The 26970-nt window shown below is 42.2% G+C and overlaps 1 protein-coding gene and 1 long non-coding RNA gene across 21 annotated transcripts in view; both read left to right on the top strand.

Moving 5' to 3' along the window:
* The window catches only part of Tcf4 (transcription factor 4), a 342727-nt gene extending 337937 nt beyond the window's left edge, over positions 1-4790 (top strand). For all 20 annotated transcript variants that reach the window (XM_050121710.1, XM_050121718.1, XM_050121709.1 and 17 more), the window contains one exon: positions 99-4790. The gene's annotated coding sequence lies outside the window, so the exon portion shown is untranslated. The remainder of the gene's footprint in view (positions 1-98) is intronic.
* Positions 4791-15547: 10757 nt separating this feature from the next.
* Positions 15548-26970, top strand: part of LOC126488321 (uncharacterized) — a 30569-nt gene continuing 19146 nt past the window's right edge. The window contains exon 1 of the long non-coding RNA XR_007588643.1: positions 15548-15605. This is a non-coding gene — a long non-coding RNA (uncharacterized lncRNA). The remainder of the gene's footprint in view (positions 15606-26970) is intronic.

The following is a 26970-nucleotide window of genomic DNA, read 5'->3' as shown; positions in this document are numbered from 1 at the left end:
CCAATATTTTTCTTTCTTGAGAAAGAGGGCTTAAATTTTTAATATGAATCTTTTCCTATCATTGTATTAATGACTTTTTTCTCCTTTTCCTTTCTCAGGTCCAAGTTGCCACCTTGCTTCATTAAAACAAGAGACCACTTCCTTAACAGCTGTATTATCCTAAACCCACATAAACACTGCTCCTTAACCCCCTTTTTTTTGTAATATAAGACAAGTCTGAGTAGTTATGAGTCGCAGACGCAAGAAGTTTCAGCATTCCCAATTATCAAAAAGCAGAAAACAAACAAAAAAATGAATGAAAGAAAGAAAGAAAGAAAAAGTGCAACTTGAGGGACGACTTCTTTAACATATCATTCTGAATGTGCGAAGCGGTATGTGCAGGCTGAGACGCAGCCCAGAGACTGAACGGCAATCCTTCCACGCTGTGGAGCAATGCATTTGTGCCTAAACTTCTTTTGGAAAAAAAAATATAATTAATTTGTAAGTCTGAAAAAAATATTTAATTTAAAAAATTGTAACCTTGCAATAATGAAAAAGTGTACTTCTGAAGAAAACGACATGAACGTTTCTGTTGGCATTCGAGTCAGCTAGTGTTTCTAATTACCGGATATTGAGTAGGGGAAGCCCGGCTACCCTCATAACAAAACCAGCAAACGTCCTGATGGCAACGAAATGATGACATTAGCCATTCCTTAGGGTAGGAGGGACAGATGGATGTTATAGACCTATGACAAATATATATATAAATATATATATAAATATATATTAAAAATTTAGTGACTATGGTAAGCTTTTGTTCATTTGTTTCAGACTTTTTTCTCCTGTAAAAAAATAGTACTGATTAACTTTTTTAAAAGAAAGATTTTACTGTAAATATGGATTTTTTTTTTGTCTGATTTTTGTCCCTTCCCCCAGTTTGTTATCGTAACCTGTAGTGCCAACTCTGTTTCCGGAGGGGCAGTGCGGGACGAAATGCTGACCCTGATGTTGCTTCTCATTCATAACTAGTAGAAAGTTGTTTCTCCAGTCTTTTGGGAACACAGGACTTAAAAAAAAAATCACATCATGTGTAGAAATTACACGCAGCATTGCCCGGGCAAGGCAAAAAGGGAATTTGTCTGGCTTGTGGCGCTGCCCTTGCGACCCTCTCCTGGGATTTTCCGAGGTACACGGTTAGAATGCTACAATGTTACCACTGTGCCTTCCAATGTTTATATCATCGGAAACATGACATAATCAAAGTGGCTGTGATTTAACAAAATGAGTCAAGTGTTACCTACCTGTGTAGCCGAAGTAGTGTGCAGTGAGGCATTTCTGAATACATGGTCAGATTTTTGGAAAAAATACAAAAACTTTAAAAAAAAAAAAGAGTCGAGTTCAAAAACCGTCAAATGAGAAAATTGCAAGTAGGTGTGACCGAGCTGATTGATTTTGTTGCTTTCTTTCTTTTTTTTTTTTCTTTTTCAAAATGGGTTTACTAAAAAGTAGATGACTTAACTTGCCTCCTCCTTGGTCTGAAGAAGATGCCAGCCAGTCATGCAGCATTATAACAAGCCTTATAAGTCCTAAAGCATTAGGTTGCACTTTCGTGAGGAGGGGCAGTGCAGTATTCTCTGGCCAGTATGAATGAAGTTTCTACTTAACCATTTGATAGAAACCTTGATCAAACTATGGCACAGCAACTCATCAGATAGCTAGCGTTGACTCTGGGCACAAGGAACCAATTCCCATCCTAAATCTTGCTAGTGGTTGACTCCGGTGTGTAGTGCAGTGAAAAGATAGTGCTCCTACTTAGCATTTGTCAGCATCCTTTTGTCTCTAACTGGTTTCTATTTTTACAGCCACACAATCTTGGCATGTATTAAGAAAAAAAAATCCCTGTTGAAGTAGTTTTTCCACCTATCAGCACTGAGTAAATGCCATAAATCCATGGAAATGGTCTAAATGCCCCATCTGTTGTCCTGTTTTACCAGTTACATAGTGATGAAACACATTTGTAAATTTTATGCAACCAATGGCAAACCTATCATTATTTTGAAATTGTGTATGTAAAAGTTATATTTTTACATGTAGACTTGTTATTATGTGTTTTAATACATTGTATCAGGTTTTTTTTTTCCTAAACTGTGTGGTTTTAAAAAAAAGTCACTTAAGAAATAGTGAGCTACAAGAATCTGAAATTTATGTTCATTTCTGAAAATGTAAGAACAAATAAGATAGTTACCACGTGTTCACCTTTTACAAACCCATAAACATTTTGATTAGCTCTGTGTGTGCGTGTGCGCGCGCGTGTGTGTATGTGTGTGTGTGTTGAAAACTGTAAATATGTTCAGTAGTGATAAAACTAAAATGCTTTGATTTGTTGATAAGTTCCTAAAATGTGGAGGTGGATTGAAAATGTAGGAGAATAGCAGAAATCAGATTTCATGAAAAGTTCTTCGGGGGCTTTCCTGTGAAATGTGCGAACAAAGGGACTCAAAAATAAATAAATAAAAGGGCATGGAAGACAATAATGTACACTTCCCCTCCTCCCGAAAAGATGGAAACCATGTGTACTTGTTCTCTCCCCATGGTAAAGATTTCCTTTTCGTGAGACATTCTGCACTCATTTTGTATAGTCTACCAAGGCGGGTATCCCTAGGAACATTGTTGTTATATAGGAAGCAGGTATACTCTGATCACATTCAGGAGACATGTATAGAAGAGAATATGGTGTTTACTCTTTAGGGAACTGGAAATCCTCCCTGCATCGATGAACATTTTCAGAATGGCACTTTTGATACATGTTATCGTAAAGGTGCTTACTAAAGCTGAATTAAAGTTTTTCAAATCTGTAAACAAAGCAAAAAAATTAAATTATAGTTATTTGATTTTTTTTCAATTGGTGCTTTTATATTTTGTTCTCATTCAAACAGAGGAAAAGCTGCAATTTCTTGTTCACCAGCTTTGATGTATTCATTACTTGTAATGTAATACGGCTATTGTCAAATTCCTTTTGGAAACAAGCAAAAGACTCCCTAAAGGCCACCAGAAGCTGCTGGCTGTATTCTGCTTGGTGGAGAAACATGACCTGACCCTCTCTGTAGTAATTGGGTTGTATCTCCAGTTTGAGAGAAAAAGATAAAAGGGAATGTGGCCTTCTTAATGTGTTGTTTTTTCTTTTCCTTTTTGTTGTTATTTTGTGATTATCAAACCCAGGTAAGATACTGGTATTCCTGCACTGGATTCCTGAGAGAAACTTAGCAGAAGACAGGATTAAAATGCTATATGAACATTTCCTAAGGGTCCATACGACACTAGGTATAGCTGGTGTGGCAGCGCATAGCTTAGGGAGCAGTTGAAGAGGCTCAGGCTTTGAAAGCAACTTGGAACAGTTGATCCACCTCCACATTCGAGTAATTTATGAATATGCAGAATTAGGGATCTACCCATCTAGGAGTTCTTACCATGTGTCTTCTGTGTAACTGTGAGGAACACTAATGCTTATACAACTGTCAGTTCACCCAGTCGTACAACTGATTCTGACTCCGTCTTCCGATTCCTTGTTTTATTTCCTTTTTTCACTTTTTTTCCTATTTCTTGATTTTTATTATTATTATTATTTGTGATCTTTGTTTTGATGAGGGGTTGGGAAGTGGGAGGGAGTTGAACTGAGACTTGGGGGTAAGAGGATTTTTTTTTTCGTCTTTGCATCCAACAGGCAGAATATGATCTGTGTCCAAAACCGAACTTAAGTCAGGAATGAAAAATTCCGCATAAACAAGCACAAAAGTGTAGTCTGCCGGCTGACTGGAAGCAAAAATTAAATACATTAAAGATAAATAAAAAGGTGAAGATGGAATGTGATGAATTCCAAGACAATGGGGCACCAAGGCCTGTAGGCCTCCTTGATTTCGCTTTGGTTATGTTTGTTTTCTTTCGAGATGTTCTTTCTCATGGGACTTGAAGTGACTCATCTCTGTGCAGTGCTGGTTTTGCCATATGCTCATTTCAAGTATTATAGACATATGTAATGGTGAAATATATGAACTGTGGCCTTTTTCATTCTTGTTACTTGTGATGCAATTAAGTGAAGATAAGAAAAAAAAAAGCAGAGATTTACCATGTATCAGTGCCTGGCTTTTTGTTATAAAGCTCTGTCTGTCTAGTGCTCTTTTTGCTATGAAATAGACTGTAGTACACCCTAGTAGGAAAAAAACTAAATTTAAAAATAAAAAATATATTTGGCTTATTTTTCGCAGGAGCAATCCTTTTATACCATGAATATTACAAAAAAAATTGTCAGATTCTGAATATTTCTTCTTTGTAGATTTTTGGAATCATTATGAGTAAAAGTTTGTTACTTTATTTTACTATTTAAAAGATGTTATTTTACCATGTGTTACCGAGATGAGACTGTATGGTAGCTTCTTTTGTTTGTTTTCGTTTTTGTTTTTGTTTTTAGTTGTAGGTCGCAGTGCGGACTTTTTTTTTTTTTTGCGACTGTACACATAGCTGCAGCATTAAAAACTTAAAAAAATTGTTAAAAAAAAGAAAAAAAGGGAAAACATTTCAAAAAAAGATAAACAGTTACACCTTGTTTTCAATGTGTGGCTGAGTGCCTCGATTTTCCATGTTTTTGGTGTATTTCTGATTTGTAGAAGTGTCCAAACAGGTTGTGTGCTGGACTTCCTTCAAGAGGCAGACGACCCAGCTTGGTCTAGACCATTACCTGTTCCCATCTGTAGTTATTCGATGAAGTCATGTACATGACCGTTCTGTAGCAATAAATGTGCCATTTTTATAAACTGTCTCTGACACTCGTTTCATTTCATTTCTCATTGTGCACACGGCCCTCTTCTGTCAGAGCGCAGCTCCTGTTCATGTGTTCCGAGCACTGGAGGTCCTGACAGTTAAACTAAACATTAACAATAACAACAGCGACAAAAATCACAAAAGCAAATTGAAAGGCAAAGCCCATGGTTCCTTAAGAAGAGATGCCCTTAATGAACGTGGAGCAGGATGCATGCAAAACACAGAGAAGGCTGTCTAGAGGATTAACTGATTGAAGGAATGCAATTAATGCACGCTTAACACGGAAGCTATGCACTTGAAGAGCCCTGAACTGCGCCCGAGTTTTGGGTTGTGCGGCAGGTGGCTGAGTCTCAGCAGCCCTAACCTTCTGGATCTGTTGGTCGGCTGTTTGGCAGAACATTCTCAGCTAGATCTTTTCAGTCCAAGTAAATAAATAAGTGAAGCTCCAAGACAATTTGATTCTGTATCACTTGGTAAAAGCTGCCCGTTGTTATCCGCAGTACTAGGATACTGTACTGATGCCCTCGTAGACGATCCCTACCACACCAGATTCTGGTTGACTCTGTTGACTATTATCCCAGATGGAAACAACCAGAGGAGTGTTATTTTTTTTTCCTTCTAGCTTGTACAAACTGATGTGTGCCACCTATGGGAACAAAACTGTACAGATTAAGATTACGCAGTGTTATGTGCTGTACGTTACTATTTTTGTAGAACGGACACCAGCCTGCTTTACAGAACTCGAAGGCTGCTTGGCATTGCGCTGTAGAACTGAAACGTGGCCTATGCAATGAGAGAAAGCCCGTGGCAGAGGAGTTCTTAATGGAATGTTCTAACTGGGTGCGTGGGATTGGGGGGGGTGGGGAGTCTCTGATGTTGCTCTTGTGTTCTTTCTCTCCGGGTACAGTGACTAGTTACCTGAAAGAAGATGTTGTAATGCCATTTGGTTCCCATGTAAAGTGCCCTCCCTCCATAGCCAAATGTTGGGAGTTTGTTTCTCCCCACCCCCACTTCCTTTTGGTTGGATTGTTTGCAGATATTTAAATTTTATGAATTTTCCAAAGATTTTGGTTGATAACCCCTTTAACCCTTTAAATGATTTGAGATGTTCTTATGTTCTTACTGTGTTTTAAATATACATAAAAGAGCCGCAATTATTTAGTCTTTTAGTATTATATTTGATCATGTAACTTATTTGATATCAAGAAAGCGGATATGAACCAGACATCTGTCCAGTGTCTCACATAGTCTATTAACACTAGATTTTTTTACTTCAAAAGATGTAAGATAAGTAAGGTACATGAATTTAGACCCCAAACAGAACTTAGATTGCCAGAGAAGGTTGAATAATATTCACCAAGGCCCCCATTGCATTGGTGGGTAAGGGAGAGGAAGCTACAGAAGGCAAAATCAGGTGCCATTTTTGGTCTCATAGTTTGATCAATTCACAGAAAACCAGGTGAAATTTCTATCCTAGGCTTTTATTGCAGGCCACCTTTCTCTTGACTGACAGCCTAGGACATGTCACCTGTGGCCTTCTTCAAGAGGGAGATGGGACACAGCAGCGAGTGTGTGCTGTCTGCCTTCAGATCAGCCCAGGACTCCACACCTGCCTTGCACTGTGGATCCCCTGCTCAGCCAGCTAGATCTCACGTCCCATAAGTGTGCGCCTGCCTCAGGCTGATACAGGTTCATGTTTCTACTGAACATTCAGCAGCACCGATGCTCTCCAGACATAGCACATTTTGAAAGGACTAGGTGGGCAAGTCAAGCCAAAATCACCTTGGTATTTGAGTAAAATTCTTCTCATCAAGTAAAATTCCCAGGTCCTGAGGCATGTGTTACCTCACTGGTTCCCGCCTGTGTGTGTCGCTACAGCGCGAAGACAATGGTGGGTACACAGAACCCATCAGTTAAACTAGTTAGACACCCACTAGCCAGGAGTGATAATACTAGATTAAGATGACTGCATTTGCCTCCACACACAGCCTGTGCCCTATGGAACGGCGTATCCCTTCAGCGACTGTCATGCTGTGCTTGACTTATGGTTATTTTGATAATGAGAGAAACCACTTTGTAAGAGAAACACAGGCATCACCACGTTCCTTTCTAAGGCCTAGTGAAGAGCTTTTGAGTCTAGGCAGGAGCACTTGTTCAGGTTAAGAAAAACCTGGTGTAACGTAACCAAAACTTAAAAGTCATAAAACCAACCCCAGTGCCCAACACTGAGCTGACTGAGCCTAACCAGAACTGGTCTGCTGTCTGGCTTTTCTGGGAGGGGGGGGGAAAAGCTTTGTGCAACACAGAAAATAATATGGTCCTCATCCACATCTGTTACGCTATATTTAGAAGTCAAATAGCTTTGGCTTTGGCAGGAACCCATACGCTTCTAACAGGAAACAGACACTAGCCAAGAGCAAAGTGCAAATGCCCGTGCAGAATCAGACCCACAGGCTCGAGAGTTCCCACCAGCACCATGCCCTGTTGGGGAACCTTTATTCTTTGTACACACACACACACACACACACACACACACACACACACACACACACCAGTATTGTGAAGAACATGGAAACCTGAACTTAGAAAGGAATTATATTATTTCCTTAGCCTTTTGTGTCAAATTCACAGGAGCACATTTCCAGGTCTTGGAGCTTAAACAATGAGCCAGTGTCCTGGCTTTGGGCCTAGTCACTTCTGCACGGTGCCATCTCCTGAAGGGACTGTCTGTCTAGTCCTGCCCACTTCAAACAGGTTCAGGGCTCAGCTCTTCTCCTTTCCATTGTTCCTCCATAGCTTTTCTCAGCAGAGTCCCTAAATGCCTGAACTTCTCCCTCTTCTACCTTAGTCTACAAATTGTGGACATATTGCCAGCCACTGGCATGGAATGGCCCGCCACAAAGAATGCTATGGTAATTAGCACAAGGCTAGAGCAGTCTAATGTAGCAGCCATACGTGGGAAGAAGTTAGTAGTAAATTAGGTGTAAAGAACATTCTGAATGGTGGGAGAGAGGGGGCTTTGGGTGAGGTGGGTGTCTGGAGATGCCGCACGAAGCGGAGGACAAAGGATGAAGGAGGCCCGAGTGAAGACATCCTGTGGGCCGCGGGAAAACTATCATTTGAATTTGTATGAAGCTTTGCTTCAAACACCGCTAAAGCTCACAATGCCAACATAGCAATAGCGGAAGAGACACTTAATTTCTTCTCCATATCACAAACATTTCACTGATCCTCTGTAGAAATCTAAGAAACTGGTTTCCCACCCTGTACATCTTACAAAGAGAAAGAGCAACGGAAGCCCCAGGCATGAGCTACACTGGCAACAGAGGCAAAGGCCTTAAGAGGCAGACTGGCCAGTACTGGTCGAGTTCTTTGCTGTTCAGAGGAAGGACTCCCTGACTTGAATCAAAACATGTCTTGTGGCCTTCCTAATCCACAATATTGTAGTACTTGTAGGACTGCAGGCCACTGTCCCCCTCCCCCATGATATTCCCCATCTTCAAAACCAGCTTCTGCAGGCTTGCTTCCAACCAGACAGCCCAGCAACCCAAAGTGCCATTCCCAAGCCTTTGTTCAGCCCTGGCTTCCTTCTTTCTCTCTCCACACATCTTTTCCATTGTCTGGTGTCGGCCTATGATCATCTGATCCAGTTAAAAGAAAAACAAAAACTAGAGCAATAGCATCTGGGGATCAGAGAGCCTGTATCAAAACCCCTGAAAGAAAGCAAATTTGTTACCAAGGTAGTCAAAATGCTCCTGCAGAAGAATTAAACACACAAAAACATAAGTGAAAGGAAAAACAATGTGTGCACACCGTTGACCTGTGTCACAGAGCACAGCTCCCCAGTTTGTTTGGAGTTCCTATTTTATCCAGTACACACAGTTCCGTTAGCTGAACTTGGCCATTCCCTTATTCCAGATGAAGACGTGAAAGCTGAAGGAAGTTGTTGGCCAGACAATAGTCAAAGGCAACATTGGAACCCCAGCCATCTGACTCTTAGAAATAGACCCTATGTTTTCTGTGTGGCGTGAATGACATAGTAGGAGAAAATAACATACATGCACGTCCATGTGTGATGAGGTTTAGAGAGAGAAGCACGAGGGCCAGAGACAGCATGCCCAGCTTCCCAGAGGAAGCCTCTAGTAAATGACCAAGAGACTTGAGGGTAGCTACAGAGGCTGAACAGTCCACATTGTCTTCCAGTGGGAAACTGAAGGGAAGACGAAAGTGAACACAGGTCTCGCAGGCCCTCGCCCAAGGGCCACGTCATCTTTAAACAGACTCATCAGGAGTCAGTTCTTTGGCCAATCAGCACACAGAAGCCGTGTAATTAGGATGTGCACATGCGTCCATTCTACCCGCTCTGAAAAACAATTTGGAAGCTCTGTGCTGTGAATCTCCTGAGGGCACACAGTTAATGGTCTTCCCTGGAGGAACAGCAGGCTTCTCTTTCAATTTGTCTGAGGAATTTGCCAAGAGAACCTTTGATTTGGTGCCCCATTATCACCCACTTCACAAGGCCACTGCAGCCCATCTCAAAGGTAGTTTTTGTCCTCTTCTGGACCCTCCGTTGGACACCTGCCGCACAGGGCTGCTGCACAGCGATGCTTAAGAGGGATGCTGGCATGGAGTAAGAACCATTCTCGAGGGAAGGTAGAGGAAAGGACACAATCCGGGGTGGATTTAGGATGGAGTAGGAGGAACTCGGTCCCAGAAGGAGGCAATGGTGATAGGGACATTAGCAACATCTGAGATCCCAAGCGCACTTTGGGGCCGCCACTTCCCAGTAGAGAAGGCCATCCCCTCCTTTCCTGGGGCCAATATGGAGTCAGTAGCTTTGTGAAAGAAGGGAAGATAACACTGGCTTGAACCAGTATTGAGGCAAGCTCAGTGAAGTGAAGCCATCTTGAAGCGACCTATCAGAGGAAAACTCCCGTTTATGGTCTCTTGTGTTTTCATGATAAGCATGCATACTTATAATATTGTGGAATGTTCAGCCCAGGCATATGGAGATCATCAACAGTTCCATAAGAGTCCCTGTGTCCACTGGGGATGAGGATCCACTCTGTCACCACCCATGGAATCATCTCCACCTACACAGTTGCTTGGCCACTTCCACTCTGTGGAGGAGACTGTATGGGTTTCCTCTCACTTTTCAGCTATTTTTCCTTTTGCTACCATTAGTTCATGGCCAATTCAATGTTTGAGATGCAGTCCAGGTCAGCCTCCGGTGTAACATGCAGAAAAGAGCCAACAGTGGATGGGCAGGGACATACCAAACAGCAGACTTCAGACAAGATATCACAGTAAAAGCAGCAGTGAACATTGCTGTTCCTAAATGAAATTCCCACAGAGGAAACGTGAGGACAAAGAAAGGCACTCGGGGGCCCTCCTGCCCCCGTTCTGGGAACGCTAGATTATTCTGGATGGCTTCACAATTGAAAGCAGCGAGTGAATGAGGGGCACAATGGGCAGGAGGGTAGAGGTCTAGATGCCAGTGAGTCTGGGTTGCCCCGTGGACAATGGAGAACCTTTGAGAACCCCAGCAGAGAAGTGAGTTGGCAGATCTGCACGTTTTATTCATGTGTGCCTGTCCGTGGTGTGGCTCTGTGAGGACGCATGCACCATCAAGATTCAATTTGTCCTGTTGTGAATGAAGCTCCCGGGTGTTCTTGCTCTGATCTGTGACCTAGAACCTGAGGCTCAAGGATGATAACCTGGCCCAGAATGATTTAACCATTTGCTACTCGAGTGGTCAAACATTAAAGATGAGTTTTCAGAATTGGTTCCGAGCTTTTGGGGACAGATTCTGTGTCCTGATTGGATGTTCCCAGAGGGCATGGCCATAAGTGGTCCACTGTTTTCTGCGGGCAAACTGCTGCTCAGTTTATCCCTTTGCAGATGCCTGAATGCAGGTCCCAACAGCCTTGTGCTATTGGAAGATCCCTGGTAACCAACCTGTTACTGGCATCCAATATTTTAGTTAAAATAAGAAAGACAATGGGGTGGATTATAAGTTTCTTATGGTAATTTTGGCAATAAAAAAATGATGGCTTTAGAAGCTGACTTTATGTTCCCATCATTGTCTCCATAAAGGAACTGAAAGCTGACGTCCCTATCAGGAATTACCCTGGAATAGTCAGATTTATTTCCTGGAGGGAAGGAAGCCTAACTCTACAGGTCATGGCATTACAAGGGTAACTGGATCTCCTTTGTTAAGCCTAGAGCATAGATAGGAAGAAAGAGGACCCTAAAGATTGGACTGGGGCTGTATAGGGGTGAGGGTATTTCATTCAGTAAAGCAAAGAGCACTACTCTGAAACTGAAGTCTCCCATGCTACTACAAGCAGCCCTCTCAACTGTGCTTGAAGAACTTCAGGTCTACTAAAGGGAGCTGCCTTCAAAACACTGTTGGGTCCCCCAAACCTGTCCCTGTAGCCCTTTTCCATTCAGACTCCCAAAACAGGCTCACATTCCAGCAGATGCTGGAAGGGTGAGGTACAGAATACAACCCACGAATGGGAGTAATAGGCACCACAACAACGGAACGATTCTGCCAAGCTCTAATGATGGAAATCTGGGGAACATGTGTGGGAGTGGATCTTACGAGTGTGGGATCAAGGAGGAAGAAATACGTAATTGGATCCAGCCAAACTAATTGATATGGACTTACTCACCAACAGAGACTCCAAATTGAATGTTTTTAGCCCGGGGGGGGGGTTCAAATGGCTCTAATAATTTACTTTGTTTGGCGAGAATATGAACCCAAAGTAGCTCTACTTTAAGTGAAGTTGAAATGCTAGAAGGTTCTGAAGTCCCACAAAGCAAAGGGCCATATGCCGAGGGAAATGGGAGTGCTGGAGTGGATAAATCATGTGACTGTGTTCATCCACTCAGAGCTCTGGAGAGCATGGCCTTCGCTATAGTGTTGAAAACTGAACCCCTGGGAGAAGTCCAAGCATCCTCAACTGGAGTGACAGGATCAAGGGTGGCAAAGGTGACATGCTATAAGGACCAGGGAAGGGGTGGACAAAGCAATACTAACTCTAACCCGGCTCAGGCAAGGGATAACATTGGAGATAATTGATCACCAAGTCCCTGCGTGGAAAGTAAAGGAAAGCTTATTAGGCTCTTATTTGGTCTGTGTAAAGAATTAAAGTCAGAGGACATGCCTTTAATCCCTGCCCTTGGGAGGCAGAGGCTGTTAGATCTCTGTGACTCTGAGGCCAGCCTGGTCTACCCAGTATGTTCCAGGAAAGTTAGGGCTATGTCTTAAAAAAAAAAAAATCACAGCCGGGCGGTGGTGGCACATGCCTTTAATCCCAGCACTCGGGAGGCAGAGGCAGGCGGATCTCTGTGAGTTCGAGGCCAGCCTGGTCTACCTAGTATGTTCCAGGACAGTTAGGGCTATGTCTTAAAAAAAAAAAATCACCACATGGCAATGACAGAACCATCCCATCTCCCTAGCCAGTTTTCAGATCTTAGCAGTTCAAATGTCCAGAGCCTGGAAGACACATTGCCAGAATTCACAGTTAAACTTCCACAAAATGGTGTGTGGTCGGGTACCAGGGTGATCAGGCACTGGAAGAAACAATCCAGTGTTCCCATGTCTGTTTCACACTGGCTCTGAACTAATTCCTTGAGACCCAATAACACCGTGAATGAAGAAAACCTTGGAAAACTTTAATTGGTTGCTATGGTAGCTTCTCAATCCTTGAAGGATTTTGCAGTGAATCCCATGATGGTAGCAATACACATATCTATTTAATAAAATATTTTGCTAAGTCCATTTTTGGAAGACAGATGTAACTCAGCCTGTGGCCAGTGCATAAAGCTACTCAGGTATGTATGATGATCTCTCTTTTCAGAAGTTGTGATGTACCAGTGAACTTTCACGAGAATAGAATACAAAGCTTGTTGACTTGGTCTCAGATTCCACACAACAGTTAACCTTTGAGAAATGGCCACTTGTTATGCTTTGGTTCAGTTTTATAGAAGAATATTCTACAAATGCAATGCTCTGAGAAAGCCAATGTTGGTTACTCGCATTCATGTGGCATGTCTGCGTGAGGCTCATGTTCCAGCACCCCTTCAGCCAAGGGATCATCCCACAACAGGCTACAACATTCATCTATCTTCCATTAGGATCTTAAGGAAATTATAAACTAGAAAATGGCACCCTATTCTAACAGGTGACGGTGTATGTAGACATGTGTATACAGGTACATGTGTGTTAGGGTACACGGATTGCCCGTGGAAGCACGAGGAAGAGCTAAGGTGTCATTCACCAGGTACCACCCACTATTGTTTTTATGGCAAAGTCACTCACTGGCCTGGAACTCAGTAAGTGGGCTATCTTGCTCAGAGAGATCTAGTCTATCCTCACATTCCAGCTCCCCAGGGCTAGAAGTGGAGGTGTCTGCCACCATCCTTGCTCGTTTAAATGTGGATTCTGGGGATCCATCTTTGTGAGCAAGCAGTCCCCGGGCTCATCTTTGTGAGATCCCCAGGCTCAGTTCCATTATTCTTATTAAGTTGTTTTGAATGTGTTATTTTTCATTTAAAAAACGTTTCATTTCTAAAGAATTAATGTGTTTATTTTTTAAACAAGCAAGACATTTTTCTCAGTTTTAATCTCTATTGTGGTGATTATTAAAGGTTAGAACTTACATAAATAAAAGTTCTTTGGGGTCCTTAGTACATTTTAAGACCATAAGCAAATTCCATAAGAACTGTTGCCAATAATCCTGGCAGCTGTACCCAAGGACTACAAAAGCATCAAAGATGAGCAAGAGTCAATTAGTCACACTGAATGGAAAGGGCACTGAATCTTCATGGTTCCACATATGCTATTATATTTGTCTTCATGGCCTGTCTTCATGGAATACCACAGTTTTGCATCAAACAACAGAAATCTATGATCTTACAGAGCCAGCAGGGACGGGGAGGGCTCTCTTCCTGACCTGCATGCAATCATCTTCTGGCGGTGTACTGCCATGACCTTTCTTCTGGGTACAAGAAGGAAGAGAGCTCGTTCCTCTTGTGTCTCTTCTTTCCCAAGGACATTGGCGTGAGTGTCTCCGAACTGTTGAGGATCTTGAGATTGATGAACAAGTGAGGACTGCTCTATTGATTGCACACTGTGACTCTACAGAGATCAAGGAAAGACCATGAAAGCTTTTCATCTGCTCTCCTTGCGGGGATGCCATGGTCAGTTACCCAACATCACACTGGCAGACTCCAGTCATGACTGTTGGCGGTGAAGGCCTCAGCCTTATGACTTAGGCTGTGTTTTGGCTGTTGAATACCTTCCAAAGACTCATATATGAAAAGGTGTTCTTTCTAGGTCGGTGGTGTTGGGAAAACCTGGGAATCCTGGCTTAGTGGGTCATCCTTCCATCATGGCCTTGAAGACTCTTGTGGAATACTAGTCTCTTCCTGGCTCAAGACACACTGTTATCAGGATAAGCACCACCTTTATCAGAGCCCCTTGAGCTATCTGATCTTGAGCTTGAAGGGCTAGTATTGTAACTTACATAAACCTCTTTTTATTTGATAAGTACATTGTGTCTGGTATTTCATTATAGTGATAGAAAGCTAATACAATCTCACAACTATCATTAAGTTCTTTAAAAAAAAAGATTTGATTTTTTAAAAATTAAAAAATTAAGTTTATAATAATATTATAACATTTGTCCTTTATCTTTTCTCCCACTAACCCCTCCCAAATACCCCCTCAACTCCCCTTCAAATTTATGGCCTCTTTTTTTTCAAATTGTTATTATATACATATATGTATGAGAGTATACATATATATATATCTCCATGATGATTCTTGTATGTGTGCTATATGTTCATGTCCATGTATGTGTGTGCAAGTTCTCGTTTACATGCTGTGTGTGCATGTCCATGCATGTGTGTGCATCAGGTGTCTTCCTCTGTTGACTCCATTTATTCTTTTGAGACAAGAGTCTCACTGAACCAATTCAGATAGACCCACTGGCCAGCAAGTGCCAGAGATCATTCGTTCTCAGAGCTACTATCACAACCGTGTGGTGCTGAACTCAGCATTTTACATGGATTCTGGGGACCCCACTAGGGTCCTCATGTTTACACAGTAAGCAATTTACCAACTGCATCATTGCCCCCCCCCCCATGCAGTTACTGCTCATATCTGCTGCTGCAATTCACACAGTACGCAGCCAAGCAGGAGAACCGTGACAGTGCTGAGGGTAGAGCAAACATGAAGTCGGGTGGGGGAAAAAAAACGTGAGAAAAGTCAGGCAAGTCTTCGAGTAGCTAATAACCAGGTACATCTCAAAGAGGGTTTCATGAGTGGGCAAGACAATGGATATTTTTTGCCAGACAGCCTTGAGAGCTTGTCGAAAGAAGCATATTCCCTGCAAAGTAGTTAGGAAATTCTGGGGAAGAAGCAATGTGTCATAAAGTAGCAGCAGCTCGAAAAACACGGAGGCATGCCACTCTCCAAGTGGGATCCTGCTTTAGATGAGCCGGTGCTGGGCCACCATGAGCAAGGCCTCTTCTGCTTTTCCTCCTATTGTTCGCTCTTTCAGTCATCCTATGGTTTAGGGTGCTTTCTGAGTTCACATTCCAGCCAGCGTGTGGTGGTATCTTGTTTTTAAAAATAAAGCTTGCCTGTAGATCGGAGGGCGGAGCTAGCCGCTAGCTAACCATAGAGGTCTGGAGGTCTGTGCAAACAGACAGGAAGTGATTTGGCTGGGCAGAGGAGGAAGTGGTAAGGCAGGAGGAGACAGGAGCGAACTCCCCTTTTCGGCTGGGAAGTTTATTAGGTAAGCTGGCTGTGGTTTTCCTCCTTCTCTCTCTGTTCTCTCAGCATTTTCCCCCTGTATCTGACTCGGGGCTTTTATTATTAAGACGTTTTAGAACTCGCGCTATGCCAACAGACAAAAGGAAGGGAAAGGAAAAGAGCCCAGACCAGTCTCAGCTCTTAAAGCACCCTAAGGCTGCCTCCTCCCTAGTCTGTGTATGTATCACTGACCAGGGCGTGATGACATGGATGTGCATTGCTTCAAAGGATGCTAAGAATCTTAGCCCTCATTTCAGAAGTTGTATATATCCCCTAGATCTATGGATTCTATAGAAGTGGGGTGAGATATATTAAGGGAGAAATACCGTTTTCTGCTTGAGGAGCATTTTAAACCATGAATGAATCTCTAGGTTAAATCTCCAGCCACCTCTTTGGAAGAAACAAAATGTTTTTCTCCTTTCCCATCCCAAGACTTTCCACTTATCTTCCCTCTCTGGCCAAAGCACTTCTGGTCCTGATAGTCATTTTTCCTGAAGAGGCAAGAAGGAACATCTTTGTTAGTGTTTGAAACCTGTTTGAAAGTCTAGTCTAGAATTTCATTTTCCCTCTCTCTCTCTTTCTTTTTTTGGTGTTTTTTTTTTTTTTTTTTTTTTTTTTTTTTTTTTTTTTTTTTTTTTTTTTTTTTTTTTTTGAGACAGGGTTTCTTTGTGAAACAGTCCTGGCTGTCCTGGAACTCACTCTGCAAACTCACAGAGATCCATCTGCCTCTGCCTCCCAAGTGCTTGGGTTAAAGGTGTGTGCCACCACCACTTGGCACATGAATGTCTTTCTCTTTAGGGACACTAAATCCTGATATGAATGAGACCTTGGTTATCTTGAGGAGTAGCTTCCAAAGGGCTTACACATTAAAGCCCATGGACTGAGCCTGCTTCTCATGCATACTTAGAAGTAAAATTTAATTGTTTAATTGGGGCACAGAGATTCTCGTTATGTTATGCATTGTCTGGTTGTTGCCTTCAGGCTACAGGATTACACACTTCTCACTCAGTTTCCTCTTCTGTTGGCTGGAATGTCAGAGACACACATAGAAGGGGCCAAAGTTACCATGGAGTAGAAAACTATCTTTGAAGTCCAGGACCGAGAGGTGAACTTCCCCGGTTAAAAATGTCTACCTTTTATCTTGAGGTTAAGTATATCATTTGCTCAAATCAAAAAGATGTCTTTATTTTTATTCTGATTGTATATCGTCTGTATGTATTTGTACCACATGCATGCCTGGTGTTCAGGGAGGTGAGAAAAGAGTGTTGGACCCCTGGAGATGAAATTGCAAATGGTTGTGAGCTGCCATGTGGTTCTGGGAACTGAACCCAGGTCCTCTGCAAGAGCAGCCAGTGCTCTTAACCACATGCTGTCTCTCCAGCCCCATCTATTATCAAGACAAAAATGAGAAGAAAATCACATAGAAGGTATTCGTCCACCAGTGTGATGGTCAGTCTTCATTGTTAGTGTCATTGGATTTAGAATCACCCATGAGATTTATGAGACAGAGCCCTGCAATATCACCGAGAGCATTCCAGAGAAAATTAGCTGAATTGGTAAGACCTTTCCTAAATAAATGGCACCATCCATAGGCTGAGGACCCAGGTGAAAAGGACAGGGAAGAAGATGAGCCAGCAGAGCACTGTATTCCCCTCTCTGCTTTCTGTGCATCATTTGAGCCACTCTGCTCTACTCTACCTTTGCAGCCATGATAGAGCATTTTGAAGCCTTGGGTTAACATTGCTTTCTTCTCATTTTTTTAAATTTTCTTTTATCTCCTCCCCTATCTTCTCCCAGATCCTCCCCAGCTCCCTCCCACCCCAAACTTATATATTCTTTCTTTCTTCCTCTTTCTCTCTGAAAAAACAAAACAAAACAAAACAAAAAAAAAACAAATAAAACCTAAAACCAAAATACTCCACAAATATACCCACTAAAAAAATAAAAGCAAACAAGCCAAAGATCAACAAGCCAAGCCAAAACAAAACAAATTGAAACAAAAAAAAAAAAAAAACACAAAAAGTGTTGTGTTGGCCTGCCTTGCGTGTGAATAGTATACTCAGTGATACTCCATTGGAGAAAATGAATTCTTCCTTTGCCATTGGGTATCAATTGCACATTGCTTCTTGGGTAGGGGTGGGATCTTATCTCCATTTCTCTCTTGGTGCTGAGATCCAGTTTGACTTAAACCTGTGCAGGTCCCATGTGTGCTGCCACAGTCTCCGTGAGTTCATGTGTACCTCAACCCTGTTGTGCCTGGAAGACATTGTTTCCTTGCAGTCATCAGCTCTGGTTCTTATACTCCTTTTCCTTCTTCTTCCTAACAGGTCCCTAAGCCTTAAGGGGATGGGTTTGATGAAGACATTCCTGTTAGGACTGAGTGTTCCCAAGTATTTCAACTTCTGGACATTGTCCAGTTGTGGGTCTCTGTGTTAATCCCTACATGCTATAAGAAGAAGCTGCTCTGGTGTGGGCTGAGCAAGGAACTGACCTATGGCCATAGCCATATGTCATTAGGAGTAATTTTATTCCTATGTCCTTTTATCAGAATAATAATATTAGACATTTCCACGGCCAATTGTTGTAAGAAACTGATTATTTGTTCCTGGCTGCTCAGCCTCGAAATAACCATACAGACTGTATTAATTAAATCACTGCTTGGCCTGCTAGCTCTAACTTCTTATTGGATAACTCTTACATATTAATTTAGCCCATTTCTATTAATCTATGTATCACCACATGGCTGTGGCTTACCAGGCAAAGTTCCATCCAGCATCTGTCTCTGACAGGGCTACATGGCTTCTCCTTACTTAGCTTTCCTTCTCCCAGCATTCAATTTAGTTTTTCCCACCTAGTTCTACTCTGCCCTATCAACAGGCCAAGACAGTTTCTTTATTAACCAATGGTATCAAGCATACAGAGGGGAATCCCACACCAGCCAGTGACCTATCTAGTCTCAGGTTTTTGGCCACTTTAGTACTATCAGCTATGGGTTCCATTTTATGGAGTTGGCTTTAGATATAATCAGAAAGTGGTGGGTTGCTTAACATTTGTTCCGCCATTGCATTATTATATCATGTAGGCAGGTAACCGTTGTAGGTCACAGGGTTTTGTAGCTGGGTGATGTTGATGATTGCCTTTCTCCTCTGGTATCATGCAGAGGACACAAACCGTAGTCAGTAGGGGGAAGCTTCTAGTTGGGCACCAGATCAATTTTTCTGTGTTCAATGACATAAATAAGGGCTGTCTTCAGCAATTGGACCTTATCATACGGTTGTGGAAAGCAACCAGCTGCCTTGGTTGCTTGGTGTTTGAGGGATTCTATGGGATCCCTTTGGCCAGTAACTCAACAAGATATAAAACATGGTAGGCTGGAGAGATGGCTCAGAGGTTAAGAGCACTGGCTGCTCTTCCAGAGATCCTGAGTTCAATTCCCAGCAACCACATAGTGGCTCACAACCATCCGTAAGGAGATCTGGTGCCCTCTTCTGGGTTGCAGGGATACATGCTGGCAGAACACTGCATAAATAAATAAATAAATAAATAAATAAATGATATGAAACATGCTATCACTGGAGGTGTGACTTAGTAACATAAGATGTCTACTAGTGACATTGTCTCCCCCATTATTTGGTGACTCCATTTAGATTTTTTTTTCATATATGTATATATTTTAGGCAGCTTCTACAGTAGTAGGATTCCATATATATTTTTTTTCCAAATGGCCTTTGGTGTTAGTGGTTCCTCCCCACAATCCCTTTTCAACCTTTCTCTCTTATTCCTGTTCCCTCTCTAGTCTCCCCATCTTCTCTCCCTAGCAATATATTCTATTTCTCCTTCCATAGGTTATCTTCTCCATCCTGGTCCCTTACTAGATTGCTATCCTCTGTGATTATTTGTATTATATCCACATATAATAGAATACATTTAACATCCACATATAAGAGAATACATTCAATATTTGTCTTTTGGGGTCTGGGTTACCTCATTCAGATGATTTTTTTTTCTAGTTCCATCCATTTATGTACAAGTTTTTGTTTTCTTAACAAACATGATATTCCATTGTTTTTATACCACATATAAAGCATACCACATTTTTATCAGCCATTCATCAGTTTATGAGCATCTCCACTGTTTCCAATTTCTGTCTATTATGAATAGAGCAGCATTGAACACGAATGAGCAGAAATCTCTGTAGTAGGATATAGAGTTGTTTGTGTATACCCCAGAGTGGTCTACCTAGATCTTGAGGTATATCATTTTCCAGATTCCTAAGGAATGACTACACTGATTTTCATAGTGTCTATTTGGGCTGCCACTAGCAATGAGTAAGTGTGTCCCTTATCCTGAATCCTTGAAAACTTGAGTTGTCACTTGTATTATTGATCTTGGCCATGACTGCGGAAAAATGAAATCTCAGAATGGTTTTAATTTGCATTTCCCTGGTGATGAAGGATGTTGAACATTCTTTTCATTGTTTTTCAATCTTTTGTGTTTCATCTTTTGAGAAATCTCTGCTTAGCTCTGTACCCCAGTTTTTACTTGAATAGCTTTCTTGGTGTTCAGTGTATACACTAGCTTTTTATCAGCTGTTTCATTGGTAAAGGTCTTTCCCCGTTCTGTAGGTTGTCCCTGGACCTGAATGATGGTATCCTCTGTTGTCTTTACTTTTCTCATTTTGTATTTTGTTTGTTTATTTGTTTTTTTTTTTTTGTTTTGTTTTGTTTTCTGAGACAGGGTTTCTCTGTAGTCCTAGCTGTCCTGGAACTCACTTTGTAGACCAGGTAGGCTGGCCTAAAACTCAGAGATTTTTAACACCAAGCGGTGAGATTAAAGGCATGCTCCACCATGCCCACCTCTCTTATCGTACAGGCGATTTTTAAATAGTTCAGGAGCACAAAATGTCTGGTATATTGGGAGTACAGACATTTTAAATTAACTATTCTCTTTCCTTTTTGAGAATTTAAATGTAACAATTTCATATCTACCACCATCCCTTTAAATTATATACCTCCTGCTCTTATTGAACACAAGACAATTATTATTTTTTTTTTTCAAGACAGGGTTTCTCTGTATCTTTGGTGCCTGTCCCGGAACTAGCTCTTGTAGACCAGGCTGGCCTCGAACTCACAGAGATCAGCCTGCCTCTGCCTCCCGAGTGCTGGGATTAAAGGCGTGCGCCACCACCGCCCGGCAAGACAATTCTTTCAGACTTATACTCCCCTTAAACTTTTATTTCTGTTGAGCTTACACTGTACAGCTTTTTCTTAATGTAACATACTTTTATATGGAACGCCTTTTTCACACTGTTAAATGCACAAGCCTCAAACAATGGGCATGGAACCCAAGTTTATTTTTATTTCATGTCACCAGAATGCTTTAATATTTTAATAAAATTGTTCCAGATTGAGTTGTTACTATTAGTATTAGTACACAAAATACAGTGTAAATATTGATAATTAATTAGTAGACATAAAGAGTAAAATCCAGCATTCATAAGGAAAGCATATTTAATGATGCAGAGAAGTTTCTTTTGTGTCCTGATTTTTTTTTCCCTGCCTGTGGATGAATGCAGCTCTTTCCTTTAACAGCTTGGGTCTCGGTATCCGTTCATTCCCTACATTGTTTTTAAGTTGGAGGCACCAAAAAAAAAAAAAAAAAAAAAAACTTGTTCATAGAAACATGTAGATGGACTAGAAAGAGGTTTGTTATAGCCACATCTCTCAAGCCTCCAACTTCCTATGAAGTTCTGTGGGCTCTATCATCAAAAATTACCTCTAATAATCTCTAGGCAGGTAATTTGATTAGGTCCCGTTAGTACTGATGGAAGGAGAGAATGGAGAACCACCTGACTTATAAAGGATTGCCAGCCCAGTCGTTAGAATCATTTCTTTTTCTGGGTTTCTGGGAAATACACCATGAAGGCTCCACTACCAAGTCTGATGGCAGAACTCTCTATGATTATACTGTTACTCTACCAGTTAGGTACCTTGTTTATCCTCCGAACAAGCTGTAAAAGTGAAAATAAACAACAAAAGAACCCCAACAAAACCAAACCCACCAAAAAACTATATGGAAAACAATATTAACTATAACCAGTACAATTAGTTGCTTAACAACATACTCATATTTGGGGGCTGTGGAGATGGCTCAGTAGGAAAGAACATTGGCTCTGCAAGCGTGAAGACCTGATTTTGGATAGCCACCACCTATGTAAGAAGTTCGGTTTGGCCATGGATGCACCTAACCCTAGTGCTGGGTGAATGAAACAGTGTCAGGAGAATTACAATGGTTTGTTGGTCACCAGCCTAGCCAAAAAAAAAAAAAAAAAAAAAATAGTATCATGTTCAACAAGAGAACTTCTCCCAAGGGAATAATGCGTGGGACCATGGAAGAAGACATTGCACATCCGTCTCTGTTCTCAGCTAGCTCATCACCTGCACACACCTGTACACATATGCATGCGACACAGACACACAACATTGCTACTTTTATGTATTTTAAGTGTTCATTTCCACTAAGGCACGGAACATATATACCACCCGAGCTAGAAAGGCTTACCCTTCTTTTAAAAATCTGTCATCCACATTAACCTACTTTCTGAAAGGAAAAAAAAAAAAAGAAACTACATTCATTTGACCATATTTTACAATTCAAGAAAGTTTTCCTGAAACAACCCCCCCCCCCCCGAACTCACAGTTCTCCCATGAACTGCCAGTGTGTCCTTCCTGAACTCTTTTTTTCAGGACTCTGTGCCTTCACCTGCCCCTGGCTGGTTTCCTGTCCTCCAGGTCCCAGCCCACTGGTGCCCTTGCACCCACAAGAAGTTGGACACAAGTTCAACTTTACCTTTGTGAGCAAGAAGAAATGGGCTTGAAAACAAGAGCTGACCCAGGGAGGATGTTGCCCAGAACAATAGAGGCCTTGGAAGTCACCCCGATTCCAACAAGTCTTCCGACAAATGACCACTCAGAGAGAGATGGTGCACTAAAGCGGTTCTCAAACAGTGGGTCGTGGCCCCTTTGGAGTCACGTCTCAGATATCCTGCATATCAGATGTTTATATTGCAAGTCATAGCAGTAGCAAAATTATAGTTATGAAGTAAGAACAAAATAACTTTATGGTTGGAGGTCACCACAACATGAGGAGCTATATTAAAGGGCCGCATTAGGAAGGTTGAGAACCACTGCCCTCAAGGAAAATGAGGAGAGACAGTCAAGCCTCTTTGTCTTATGTTTGAGATACAGTGGATGCCTGGAGGGGGGACCTTAAGAAACCAAAGAAGGCTGTCTGTCTGGAAGAGGCAACTGGTAGCTAAGTCTCGGGCTCTGCGCTTTGCTGGCTCACAGGTGATTTCATGCTGTAATCTGAGGAAGAATCGCCGCTGTTCCACCTGGCCCTGAACTTGGGAACCCTTAAATGATTTCGGGCATAAGCCCAAGATCGACAGATCATCCAAATTAATTTTGATGTTGCTTTTTCTCTGGTTCAAGTTCCGAGGATGCCAGTCTTGGAGGGTTCCCATCACGGCACAGTCCCTTGGAGTTAGGACTGATCTTTTCATTTATAGTCGCTGCACCTGGCCCCTTGCTACTTATAGTGTGAGCAGGCTGACCACCTGGAAGCCTTGTCTTTATTCCTGAATGGGTTCCAGAAACCTGGGAGCTCTCAAAATTGGAAGCAAATTTCCAGCTTCCACAGTCTTATGAAGATGTCAAGCTATGTATTTGCCCTCCTTCCCCACCCACGACCCTTCTCACCCGCCCAGCTGACATTTTAATTTATTCTAACGAGAAGACTTGGCAGCGGGGCCTTGGTTTCTCCTGGAAGAAAGTTTCAAAGTCCCCGTCTTCGCTATCATGTGCTTACCCAATTAAAAGCTGTCCTCAGGAGCACCTCGCCAAGAGCCCCCTGAGATAACAAGCCCCTGTCTCGTTACAGCTCACACCCTCTCCTACACAAGAAGATAGGGAGACGTGTTGCTTGAGCCATATTTTTGGAAATTGCTAGTTAGTTGTAAAATGTTTCCTGAGGTAGGAAAAAAAAAAGCCTGGAGGTCTGTAATTATTGAGTTGTTTCACTTCGGAGGCCAAGAAGCAGATGCTCTACTTGCAATGCTTGGGCAAGTCTCCTCACAAGATTCCTCCTCTGCCTGCCACCCTAGCGTCCCAGCTCCACTGGAGAGGCCCACTTCGAAGATCAGTTGAACCACTGCCTAGGTTTTGGCTTGCAAGACTTGGAAAAAAAAACCCGCCCATAATATAATATGGTGCTAATCAGATTCTAGTGCAATGTTGCCAAGAAAAGTATACGTGTGTGTGTGTGTGTGTGTGTGTGTGTGTATGTGTGTGCGTGTGTGTAGGGGGGGGGTGAGGGAGGAGAGGAGAGACTAGAAAGGGTTAGGACAAAGCTCCAAGGGCAAAATCATTTTTCATTTTATATGTCTTAAGAAAAAGAAAAATTGAAAAAATATCAACCTGAACTTGGGCTTCAGTGATGGCTCAGTGGATGAGCCGCTTGCTGTGTTAGTAGGAGGATCAGAGTTAGAATCTCCAGCGCCCTTGTGATGCTTGGTGGGGGCATTGCACATCTCTAATCCCTGGTCTCCAGCATGGAGATGGGGGCCCGAGAAAGGAGAATCCCTGGAAACTCATGGACCAGCTAGCCTGGCACACACAGTGGAGAACAGCAAAGAGACTTTGTTTCAAGCAAGGTGGGAAGTGACCCCTGGCACAGAAGATACCTGAGGATGTCCTCTGACCTCCACACGTACGTCACAGTCTGCATACACACTTAAAAGAACACACATCTTGTGCACACACACACACACACACACACACATGCAGAGAGAGACTGAGATAAATAGGAATGTCTTTATTTTCCTGTTCTTGCTCCATGTGCTTTCCTAAGGCCTTGGAGTGAGTTTTCTGTACTGATGCAGTGCAGCTCAGGGGATGGCAGTGGCTTGCTAAGCCATTCATCAAAGCTGGAAGGACTCATCCTTCTATCCAAATACAGGAATGGGCTGCACATGGCATTTAGGTCACCACCACAGTGGGTATGTGACAGTGGTCCCTGGCATTACCTTGCTAGGGTGGTTGTAGCCACCTTGTCTTGTCTAAGGACATGCCACGATATTTGTACAGTGAGGACATGGCACCGTGGCATGTTTCTCAGACTGCATCTCCACTGTTGTACAAGGGATGACTCTATCCGCATTAGAGGGCCATCATGGGCTAGGCTCTGTGAGTGAAATATTTGAAGGATCTATTCAGGGACTGTCTTCTTGGAGTTTAGTCCTTCATGGAGGATATCCAATATTAAGCACACCACAAAATACAGTATAAAGCTCCCATGGGTACTGAAGGGTGAAGGTGGCCATGGCATTACCTCTCTCAGTCTAAAAGAGTAGCCAGTCTAGTGGATCTTAAAGAGCAAGGCTTCCAAAAATGACGTTTAATTGGGAACCTGTAATTTCATTGGGATAGATAAGCCATGATTGGAATGCAGGACAGAAGGATGCGTATTGATGCTGGGTTAAAGGTGACAGAATTAATGTCTGGCTGCCTGAAATAAAAACAATAATAACATTTGTTTAAATATATCTGTGACTATAAGTTATATATCAGACTTACTATTAAGCCACAGAATATAGGTATAAACAAGTTGGTCCAGTTCCGAGTATTATTAATAACCAATTACTCCCAGAACCATCATTTATGGTACATTTGGGTGTCCCAGGTATGTCCCACCTGGCCAGCAGCACCCCTCTTCATCCTTATTGCTGCCAGGGAATGAGACTTGTCTCTTGTGTCACTTTATAGACAAGCAACGAAGGCGGTTCGTTCAGTGCCATTCCGGAGGTTGTCAGATTTAGAAGTCCCTCTTGGTACGTAATCGTGAGTGGAGGATTCTGTGCAAAAAGGTTCACTGTGAGAAAGTGTCTAGAGTTGCTGAAACTCAGGGATTTTCTGCAATGTGGGACCTCAGCTGTCACAACACGGATAGTGCTGGGATGAACTGAGAGAGGAACAGGACTGTATTTTGGGTGACGTAATAAGTCGCGGTTCGAGTTCACAGAAGGCTTGGCTGTACATTGTCGCAGCTCCTCGGCGTTCCCGTGTTTGTGCAAAGGCAGCTGTTGACACCGTGTGTGAGTGGGCATGAATGCATGCCAGCAGAACTTTACTTTCAAAATAAGCTGCCTTGGCCATCGGGTCTTATCACAACAATAAAAAAGTAGCTAGGACAAAGTTCTTTTTCCTGAATAACTCTGGCTTGTGTCAAATTGACAAAATAATTAGCTGGAACATAAGCTGTTTCTACTTCCAAGCTAGAAACATTATGTTCGCTAGACTTGTTATATGTACATGTACCCTTCTGTCCATCATATTTTAATGTATTTCCAATTAAGCTTCATACATTTGCATGTATCTCCGCTAAATACTTCTCGTGCCAATTTTCATAATTTTTCATATTTTTTTTTCAAAACACCGTTATTCCTTTGGAGCAAAGGGCAGTAAGGTCATCCCAAAGCCAAACATTCTCTGAAGCCTCAATGTTTCTGCAGTTAGAATTACTTCTTTGCTGGTCAATGATTAATTCAATAAACCTTTGTTACTTTTCCAAGCATAATTCTAGCCACATCTAACATCGCATAAAATACAGTGCATTGGGAGAGGCAGTGAGAGAAACACAGTCCAGGGTAGCAGGATCAATTGCATGACCACGGTCTGAGTCATCCACAGGATATGCTTATGGGTTAGGAAAAAAATGACTTCATCGTGGGGGAATGTACCTGGTTTATTTTGAGATAATATCAAGGAGTCAGGCACATTCCTAACTCTGGGGTCTAATGGAATTGTCTATTTTAGTTTGCTGAGAAGCTATACAGGGGAAACTCACTGGAGTTACTCTGGGCCATTCGCAGTGGTTGCCATTCAAAATGGCTTTTGCTTTGGCAAGCGGAACCCCTAAAGTTTCTGTAACTTTACTACATTATGAACTTCTAAATTGTTGAAACTTTTGGACTCAGCTTAAAATAGAAACATTGTCTAACCATACACAGATATTGTCCTTCTTGATATTTATTGGAGGATTCACAGAGCTGTCTTCCCCTATAGTACTAGGCCTTCTGCTGGAAGAACCTGCATGGATCTACTTTATGGTTAACCTAAAAAACAAGCAAGGGTATATTCTGAAATAATCATGAAAGTATAGCAAACCAGTAATTGATGACTACCATTAGGAAGTGTCATCTAGCCTACTTGACAGACTGGATGGGTATTCTTTTACATAATAACAATGTTGTCCATTGTTTCTAACGGTATGGCCACGCATATGTGGGT

Source organism: Alexandromys fortis, unplaced genomic scaffold (assembly GCF_014885135.2).
Source record: "Alexandromys fortis isolate MF-2015 unplaced genomic scaffold, M_Fortis_MF-2015_v1.1 scaffold_202, whole genome shotgun sequence".
Lineage (NCBI taxonomy): Eukaryota > Metazoa > Chordata > Mammalia > Rodentia > Cricetidae > Alexandromys > Alexandromys fortis.
The sequence above is the reverse complement of the archived record's forward strand: the minus strand, read 5'-3'. Positions and strand labels throughout refer to the sequence as shown.